The sequence below is a fragment of the Rhinopithecus bieti genome, unplaced genomic scaffold (genome assembly GCF_001698545.2).
Source record: "Rhinopithecus bieti isolate Rb0 unplaced genomic scaffold, ASM169854v2 scaffold_73599, whole genome shotgun sequence".
In the NCBI taxonomy this organism is placed as follows: domain Eukaryota; kingdom Metazoa; phylum Chordata; class Mammalia; order Primates; family Cercopithecidae; genus Rhinopithecus; species Rhinopithecus bieti.
The window spans coordinates 31,482-41,448 of record NW_016827349.1 but is presented as its reverse complement, the minus strand read 5'-3'; the positions used below and the strand labels follow the sequence as shown (position 1 = coordinate 41,448).

Below are 9,967 nucleotides of genomic sequence, written 5' to 3'. Positions count from 1 at the left end.
AAAAAAAAAAAAAAAAAACTTAAGGTTCATAGATTAGGTAAACGATGTTGTATCAATATTAATTTATTGATTCTAAAATTTGTAGTTATGGAATATCATTGCTTTTAGGAAATAAATGTAGGGGGAAAGGAGGCATCAATAAATAATCCTCAAATGGTTCAGGAAAGATATATATACAAAGGGATAGAATAAAATGGTAATGTTTGGGGAATCTGGGTGAAGAGTTTATGGGACTTCTTTGATTTATTCTTGCAATTTTCCTACGGGTCTGAATTGGATCAAAATAAATCATTAAAAGAAAAAAAAATAAAACTTAGAAAAATTTTTTTAAAAAAAGAGACCTTGCCTTCACACAGCTTATAGTGTAGCTGGGAGACAGGTACTAATACAAATAATTACACTAATTAACTGTAAAATTGCCACTAGGAAAAGTGCTATAATAGAGAGAGATCTGGTGGCATGAACATTTATAGCAACAATTTAACTCAAGTCAGGAAGGTGAGCAAAGGTTCTGCAATCATGGAGCTGAGACACACAGGATGAAGTAATCAGTGGGGAGGGGGAGAAGGTCCCAAGCTCTCGCAGTCCCTGCAGCAGGAAGGAGCACAGTGAGGTGAGGGCTGGAAAGAGCGTGAAGATAGGGCCTGCAGGAGATGCCGAGAGATCAGCTTTGTCTTCATTTTGAGAGAAATAGGTGTGTATGGAAGACTCCTTTGTCCGTGGAGTAGAGAATCCACTGGAAGTGGGAGAGGGCATGTGCAGATCGCAGCAGTGCTGAGAGTGGACCAGCTGCTTTCATGAGAAGCATCGTGCATAATTTTTCTTGTGTTCCCTGACACTTTTATTTTCCACAAGAACTATGTATGCATTTGATTACCAGAACAGGGGAGGGGACTGGGGGGAACCAGTGGGAAAGACTGAGCTCAGGAGGCTAACCTCCCCTCCCCAGGCCCAATAGTGGCTGATAGTCAAAAGACAGCTGATGGAGCTGGTTGCTGCCTCCCTCACTGAGAACCTCTGGGCTAGCCCTTGAGCTGATGTGGCTGAGGGAGGTGGCACGCATGGGCCAGGTCTCCAACCCTACTCCTACGCCAGGGGCCCCTCATCGGCACAGTGTTCAGACAGCCATGGCCCCTGCACAGTCCTGCATGATTCCTCTTGGAACATCCCTTCAGTCCTGAGAACCAGGACCTGTGGTCCTGGCTGGGGAGGGACCCTCACTCACCCACAATGACTCAGCACTGAATACAGATCAAAGTGCTTGTCTGGAGGGTCAGGGGTCTGACCACAAAGCGAGGAAGCCCTTTTCTATGCCAAGTTTTGCCTTAGTTGGTTTTCCACATTAGCTCATTTACGACAGTCAACTTAAAGGGAATAGGTGCCATTATGATTCTCATTTTACAGGGTGGAAGTTGATTACACAGTTGGGTCATTATTGTCTTGTCTAACTAAATCAGAGTTGAGAGGCCAGGGGAAAAATACTCAGGGCACATAACATTGCTCCAAAAATATAATTCTCTGCAAGCCTGGCTGCTAAAACTGCCTGTTATAACCTAAAATCAGTTTTATTTAATAACTACTGAAACAAATTGCTGTGATTCTAAGTCTAGTTTTATCTACAACCGTCATGCAACAATCAGAGCTTGCCAGCTCCCGAAGAGCTTCTCTAGTGCCAATGGACATTTTTTCAAAACAATATGTAACATTTCTCATTCTAATAAAACTCCCAACCTTCTCTTTGTTTTCCAAACCAAAGACCAGGTCTGTATCGATTTCCCAAATTATTATTCTTACTTCACAAGCAAAACGTTTTAAATTTAGAGAAATATCTGTTTTTATATTTTATTTGACTTTGACAACAGATAATTTGTCTAGGCACAGACTTGGGTTCAAATGTTGGCTGCAGCCAGGCACAGTGGTTCATGCCTGTGATTCTAGCACTGTGAGAGGCCGAGGCAGGAAGATCAGCTGAGCCCGGGAATTCAAGACCAGCCTGGCAACATGGCGAGACTCTGTCTCTATATTTAAAAAACAAACAAAAACCACAAAAAGACAAATCTCGGCTGCACTGCTTACAAACACTGTGCCCTCTGTTGGTTACTTCATCTTTCTGAGCCTCACTTTTCTCACCCCATCTGTAAAATGGGGCTGGAAGGAATCAGTAAGATTTTGAGGCTAAAAAGCACTGTTTGTTCCCTATTAGGGCTCAGAACAAAAAATTCACTTCACTCTACACTGCTTAAACATTTACTAAAAGCTTGTGTATCCTACCAGTAAATCATGGGACCTGAATTTTCCAGGACTATCCCAATTTCAAATCCTCTGTCCTAACTTTCCACATAAACCATCAAAATGTTTCAAAAATTCCACTCTCTCAGTATCCAAACACTTCTCAGGCCTCCTCTTGCACAAAGCAGTGGCACACACATTCTTTTTTCACACTACAGATCCCACTCTTTGGTTCAGAAAATGCAGTCAGCAGAGTCCTGCCGGCCCCCTAAAGGAAAAGGGGTCAGTGCTCCATTGCAACTCAGACTGGGCTATTTCCCGGCACATCTATATAAAGGCAGCCAAGACAGCCCATGCCACAATCAGAGCATCACCCACAGAGGGACATACACTGGGCAGAGGAGTTCAGCCCCCACCTACTTGTACCTGAGAGGCAGCCTGGCCACAGGGCTGCTGTGAAGATTAAATGAATTGAGTTAATATTTGGAGAGCACTCACAACAGTGTGTAGCAACCAATAAGTACAGATTAGTGCTGATAACTAAAACCAGAGGCATCCCTACAGAGGTTATTCCTGCCTCAAAGACAACACAGTGACATTGCTCCCATCCAGGTGAAAACAAGGAGAATCAAGGAGAATAGGCACTTAGCCTTGGCTGGGTGAGGCCTGGCCCACCCAGAGATAAGGCAGACCCTAACCACAGCAGGTGGGTTCTGCACTAGTGAACACCAAGAGGCTGGACTTGCCTGGGTGCGGCGGCTCACGCCTGTAATCGCCACACTTTGGGAGGCCAAGGCAGGAGGACTGTTTGAGCTCAGGAGTTCGAGACCAGCTTGGGCAACATAGTAAGACTTTGTCTCCACAAAAAATAAAAAATTAGCTGGATGTGGTGGCACATGCCTGTGGTCCCAGGGGCGAGGTACAAGGAGGACTGCTTGAGCCATGATCAGGCCACTGCACTCCAGCCCGATGACAGAGACCTTGTCTCAAAAAACAAAAAAGACCAGGCTGTACTTGGAGAAGAGTCACCATGCCTACGATCCACAAAGTCTCTTCATGCCTTTGCCCCTGCTGTTTTGCCTGCCCCAAATGCCATCTTGTTCCTAACTTTGAGGCTTAATTCAAATTATGCCTTGAAGTTAGAACTTTTCCCCATGATTAGAACTACTCCCCACAGTGTCTCCTGATGCCCATGGGAATGAATGGCTGCATCCTCTGGTGTCTCCTGCATCTAGTTTATCCTTTTAAAGCACTTACAGGACCATGGACAAATGGATGGAGACACACATACACACACACACAAACGTCACTGTCTTCCCAAACACACCATGAAGGCAGGGGTTCAGTGTTCACCTCTGTAGCCCTATAGCCTAATACATGGTAGAGACTCTATAAATGTCTCAATTTGCTGTTAAATCTGTGCTCACACCTGGTCTTGGAATAATAAGTTAACCTGGGGGCAGTGGGAAGTTTCAGGTGCACACACAAGCAGAAGCTCTGGAGATAGAAGATTTCTGGGTCTTAGAACCCATTACCAAATCAGTTTTCAGCCAGGGGCTTACCAAGTATTTCTCAGGTCCTCGGCCAGAGGAAAGAAGACACCTATAAGATCAGGCTCTGAGGTCACCCGGATCCAGCCAAGAGCAGTGTGGACACTGACCTGGTCACCTCCTGTCTCTATTAGAGTTGGTACAAAGAGGTGATGCTTGGGTAGGCTATCCCTCCCCCACCAGCTCTTCCAGGCCAGGGTATGTGCTGGGTGTCTTCAGCTTTCCAGCTTCTACAACAGATCTTGGGAAAAGATAAAGAGGCATTGTCCCTGCTTTCCAGGACTGCAGTGCTGGAAGGTGAGCTCTCCTGGGGAAAGATGTAGGGACCACAAATTGCTGGTCTCTTCTCAACCACCACAAACCCTGAGGGTTGGGGAAAGGCAGGGTGCCATGCCTTCTCAGTCCCTCCCATCTGAGCCCTTCTGGTAGGTTATGCCTATCCTAGAAAATGTTGTCTCTTGCATGCCTGGACCTGTAGTTCAGAAGGTCAAAATTGGTCCCTCTTGCTCCTGGCCCCACTCTATCACCTTTGCCAGCTCAGTTTCCTTATCTGCAAGGTGGGGAACGGGGTGGGGTTTGGCAGCAACAAACTCCACTGTGTATGAAACCTTCTAGTTCACAGCCAACAAAGCGTTGGTCTCAATTCTCTAAAGCCAGTTACCACCTTGGAACCCCAATTTCTTCCAGGGATAAGATTTGTCTCTGACCTTGCCTCCCTAACCAGGTTTCTGAGACTTGAATGAGAATGCTTAAAACTACCAGAGTATCTTCTGTATGATAAAAGATGAATCGAGGGCTCAGAGACATGACTGATGATATGGTATGGGATCCTGAATCTGCTTCCATGGTACCTTGGGCTTTTTCTACTGCCCCAAGCTGTCTGAGGGCCCACCACCTGTCTGGCCTGACCAGGGCCTGCCCTTTCCTGCAGGGAAGTGGATGCAGGCACCCTGGATTCTCTGGGGTCCAACCCACATTCCCACCCAGCACTACATCTGCCATATAGAAGTTCAATAAATGCCTCAGCTACTCTGAAATGCCTTCAGTAACTTGTCCTTTTACATTCCCCAGCTAATGTCTAATTTGCATATGAGTCCTTTTCAGGAGATAGCAAATCACCAGAGACAACGCAGGATCAATACAGAGTATTAGGCACGTTCTATTCTACTCTAATTCTCTGCAAATTGGTATTCCATTAACTGCATGTGGGATTTATGGGAGCTCGCTATAAACTAGAATATTTAACTAGAATGGCCTACTCTGTCAGATAATAGCTTACTGTTGTTAATTTTCAACTAGTCAATCTCAAAAAAGTTTCCAACTTCCAATATACTTCACATCTTGATTTAAACATCCGGAAAGTCATCCATATCAAAGCCTCCATACAACAAAGTGGCAGGCAGCTTGATGCAGAAGAAAAAGACCTGTCCTTGGAACCAGGAGACTTGGGTTACACATCCCAGCTCCCCAGCTCTACCACATACTGTGTAACTGGCTGCTCAGAGCCTCAATGTCCTCATCTGTAAAATGAGAGTGACACCAGCCTCACAAGAGTTGTAAAGATTAAATGAGATAATACAGGTGAATGTACTCTGTAAGTTCTACAAGGCTATGCAAAGGTTAGTTATTACAAAAGCACAAGATGAATTTATCAAACAACTCGGGCTAATGACAGAAAACAAGAATTAAACTGGTGTTTCTAAAGGGGTGAGGGGGTGGCATTTTGCTCCCTAGGGGACATCTGACAATACTGGAGGCATTTTTGGTTGGAACAACTGGGAGACAGAAATTGCTACTGCAATCTACAGACCAGGGATGCTTCTAAATCCTACAATGCCCACGACACAAAGAATTATCAAACCCCAAATGTCAATAGTGCAAGGCTGAGAAACCCTGATCTAAATAATCACTTAAAGTTGGATTTGGGAGCTTTTTAGAACAGAAATCTTCCTAAGCAGGCTTTACTTTCTTCCATCATCTGCTTAAACATTTGCAAGATGGATCATCTTACAAAACAGCTCTTTTGTAAGTGAAGCCAAACTGCCAACTTCTGGAGTTTCTGAATGTATAAAACTGCTTTTAAAGGAGATGCTCTCTGATTACAATTTGGCTAAATTGCTTTTCCGAAGGCCTTGACTTCGGCAGAAGTTCTCCTGGGCACAGAGACAGGGTCTGTCACTCCACCAGTAGGCCCTGAAGATGGTTTCCTAATTCTAATTTCCTGCTGAAATGAGAGCCACGAGGGTCTCTAAACGAATTAAATTCACATCACGCCAACTGCTTGCTAGCTTTGTGCCGGGCACGGTGCCAAACACCTCCACATAATTTATCCCACTTAAGCCACTCAACAACCCAGCGAGGTGGGCATTATTACCAGCTGTTTGCAAGAGAGGAAACTGAGGACCAGCGAGGTTAAACAACTTGCCCAAGGTCACTCGCTGGCCAAGGGGGAATCCAACTTGAACGGAGGTCTCCAGTTTCCAAGTCACAAGCTCTTTCCACCAGCTCGGAAAACCCAGGTGTCAAGTTGTCTCAACTTCCCATGAATTTTTAAGGCAACGGCAACTTCTCAGTAAGTTTAGGTAGCTGAAAATGGGAATTTCCGGGGGGTTGGGCACTCTCACATACACTCCCCCCTCTGCAGCTGTCTCACCGCAGGTACCTGATAAATCATTCCATATCGCCCGCGGAACGGGGAGGATTTATTGGCGCTGGAGTTTCGTGCCAGGCCCAGGAAATGCCATCTTTGAAAGCCGAGAGGCGGATTCACCCTGGGAGCCAAGCGCTGGCCGCCGCGCTTGGCTGGCTCCCCGCGCGCTGTGCGCCCCCTCGGAGCCCCAAGCCGGGGTCGCGGCGGCTTGGGGTCCTCCGGGGTGCCGGTGGCACGGGCTCTGCGGGTTGCGCCCGCCCCTGCCCGGCCGGGGCGCAACCGCCCCACGTCCGGCGCCGCGTCCCGGCCGCCAGCCTGCCGCCAGCCGGCCGGAGCCACCCGGCGCCCGCCCGCCGCCCTCCTGCCCTGCCCAGGTGAGCGCGGGCGGGGGCGCCCCTCCCCGCCCGACGTGGTCGCGGGGACCCGGTGCCGCCGACCCACCAGCCCGCCGCGCGTCCGCGCGCGCCCCAGGACGGGGTGGGGGCCGGGTAGCGCCGAGCGGACCCCCCCCCGGCGCCAGCGCCCTGCCCGGCCGCTGGGTCGCACTGGCCAGTACACTGGCAGCATCGGGGGCGCGGGAGCGCCAGGTAGGTCGCGCGTGCGGGCGGGCGCGGAAGCTCGCTCGGGCGCGACCTGGGCGCCGTCTGAGCATGCCCAGGTGCCGCCCGCGGCGGTTCCCGCCGGCCGGCTGCCGCGAGGCCGCGCGCGAGCGGCGGGCGTCCGGTCCGGGCTGGCCTGCGGTGTTCTCCCGCCCCCGCCCCGGGCTGGCGCGCCCCGACGCAACTCCTAGGGCCACCGGGGCTCTCCGCCGAGCTCCGGGCAGGCCCTGAGTTCCCTCACGCATGCATGCAGCCATTCGTTCCACAACCATGACTGGGCACCTACTGTGTGCCAGGCCCTCAGTGATTTCATGCCTAGGGAAGGCAAGCAGTCGGCGCCCAAAGAAACTTTGAAACGAGGAATCTTGCAGGACGGGTGCGCGGTTGAGCTGAGGTCCCGCTGACTTCCAGTCCAGTGCTCGTCCCGCAGCACTAGTAAGCTTCCCTGGTTAAACCTCCCCAAGGCTCGTGGGACCCCTACCTGATCCGTGCTCCTGCTTCCCACTTCCACCTCATCTCACACCTGCCTTCCTGCGGATCCTAGAGCACCTTTCTGTCCATCAAACTCTGGAACTTCACCAGCCTCAGGACATTGGCGCGCGCCTTTCCCTCTGTGGGACGTTCTTGCCCAGCTTTTCACGTGGCCGGCGCCTTCTCATTGTACATAGGTCCCCTCCTCAGAGAGGCCTTTCCTGACCACCTTCCTCGATTAGCCCTCTGCTCCTGGCCACTCCATGTACTTTATTTTCTTCATAGTATTTAACACGATTTATCCATTATCAGCAAATATTTATTGAGCACCTATTCTGGTTCTTCTCGCGTGGTGAACAAATAGACAAAAATTCTGTCCCCCAGTGGAGTTTGGGGAAAGAGGGACTGGTAACAGATAAACAGCAAATTAGCAAACTGTGCATTATATTAGAAAGTGATAAGTTCTAAGAGGAAAATGAGCAGGGTCAGGAGGTTTGGGGGTGGAGGTAAGTAGTGAATTTTCAGTGAAGCGGTCGGATAGGGCCCTTGAGCTGACGGGCAGTCTGATCGGGTGACACTGAGAAGGTGATAGTAGTATTTCAGCCACGCAGATACGCGGGGAAGAGCATTCCTGGCAGAGGGAACAGCCAGTGCAAAGACCCAAAAGGGCACCGGACCGCTTAGGGAACAGCAGGGAGGCAGAGGAGCAGATGAGGTCTGTCACTTTGGCTTTTCCTCCGATTCGTTTAATTCTCATGTTGTATTTCACTCCTGAATGTCAGCTTTGGGGCTGTAGCTCTGCTTGTCTTTACTGCAGTGACCCCCCTGCGACACCGTCTGGCACACAGTAGGCGCTCAAACACTACTTGTTGAATATGTGAACGAAGGGATGCAGAGATGGCTGGAACTCTCCAGTGGGGCCTGGGTGCCAGGTCCTGGGGGCGGTCGTTCCAGGGATAGACTGAGGCCCCGGCAAACCCTAGAAGCTCATTTCGGTCCTTGTCTCCGAGCCGCATGTCCCGGGATAACGCCGCTGCAGCGGGTGCCGCCCGGGCGTCGCGTCGGGGGGATTTCCGACGGAGCCCAAGACCAGGGTCAGGACAGCCCGCGCCCCGCCCGGCCTCGAGTCGCCAGCAAAACCTGGAGCCGCGGCGCCCGCTCAGCACCATTCGGACCGGCGGGGAGCGCACTGGGCATGCTCGGAGCCGGGCGGGGCTGGAGCCCCCCCGGAAGGAGGAGCCCCCTGGAGGGGCAGGCGACGCCCCCCGCAGAGCTCCACCCAGCGCCCCGGGGCTCAGCGGGTGGCATTCTCTGTGCTTTCCCCGCTGCCTCATCCTTTCTGTGCTTCAACCATTGTGAATACCTACGCTTCAATCTGGGCCCCAAGTGGAAGTTGAATGAAATAAGGAACGTAAACGTGTTTAGACCACCTTAAAGATCCATTTCTTGAGTGCCTACCTAAATCAACCGTCATCCTCATGCCAGTTTGCCAACTGCTGAGATGAAGAAAACGAGGTCAACGGAGGATGTGTGAATTTTCAAAGTTGTCTTAATTTGCTGACCCCTAGACTGAACGCCCTTTTCTTTTCTCACAGCTGACCAGCCGTTAGCTTAAACGATGCCCTCAAATTTGAGCTAGAAACATGCTTACACCTAAAGGAAAGACGTAAATATTTTTAATATCATGCATTTTAAATCACCATAACAGAAGCAGGAACAAAATGAAAGAATACTCCCCAAATTGGAAACAAAGTACTCAACAATAGAGGGATGATTAATTAGGTTATGGTATATTAGTTGAAATAATAACTATCTTACACTAAGTTAAAAAGACCATGTTGCAACAGGGAAAACTTAGGGTACAATGTTAATTGAGAAAAAAAATGCAGAAAACAGGTCGGGTAAGGTGGTTCATGCCTGTAATCCTAGCACTTTGGGAGATCCAGGTGAGACGGTAGCTTGAGCCCAAGAGTTCAGGACCAGCCTGGGCAACAATAGAAAGACCCTATCTTTACAAAACAAACAAACAAAAAAACTTATCCAGGTGTGGTGGCATGCACCTGTGGCCTCAGCTACATGGGAGGCTGAGGTGGGAGGATCTCTTGAGCCCAGAAGGTCAAGGCTGCAGTGAGTTGTGATGGCACCGTTTGTACTTCAGCCTGTGTGACAGAGCGAGACTCTGTCTCAACAACAACAACAAAGCTAGAAACACAAATAGATTGTGTAAACATGGCGTTGACACATTCACCAACACTAGAAGGAAATATGGGAAAATATAACTAGTCATTTTTTTGAAGTAGTAAGGTTGGTTTTTTTAAAGTTTATTAATGTTGCAATGACTTGTTTGCAATAATAAGCATTTAAAAGATCAAATTAGGCTGGGCGCAGTGGCACACGCCTGTAATCCCAGCACTTTGGGAGGCCGAGGCGGGCGGAGCACGATGTCAGGAGATCGAGACCACGGTGAA

General features: G+C 49.5%; 1 protein-coding gene across 2 annotated transcripts in view; it reads right to left on the bottom strand.

Annotated features, from left to right (window-relative positions):
• PTPN3 (protein tyrosine phosphatase non-receptor type 3) overlaps positions 1 to 6,530 on the bottom strand; it is a 121,609-nt gene extending 115,079 nt beyond the window's left edge. For both annotated transcript variants that reach the window (XM_017863784.1, XM_017863785.1), the window contains exon 1: positions 6,442 to 6,530. The gene's annotated coding sequence lies outside the window, so the exon portion shown is untranslated. The remainder of the gene's footprint in view (positions 1 to 6,441) is intronic.
• Between the last annotated feature and the right edge of the window lie 3,437 nt (positions 6,531 to 9,967).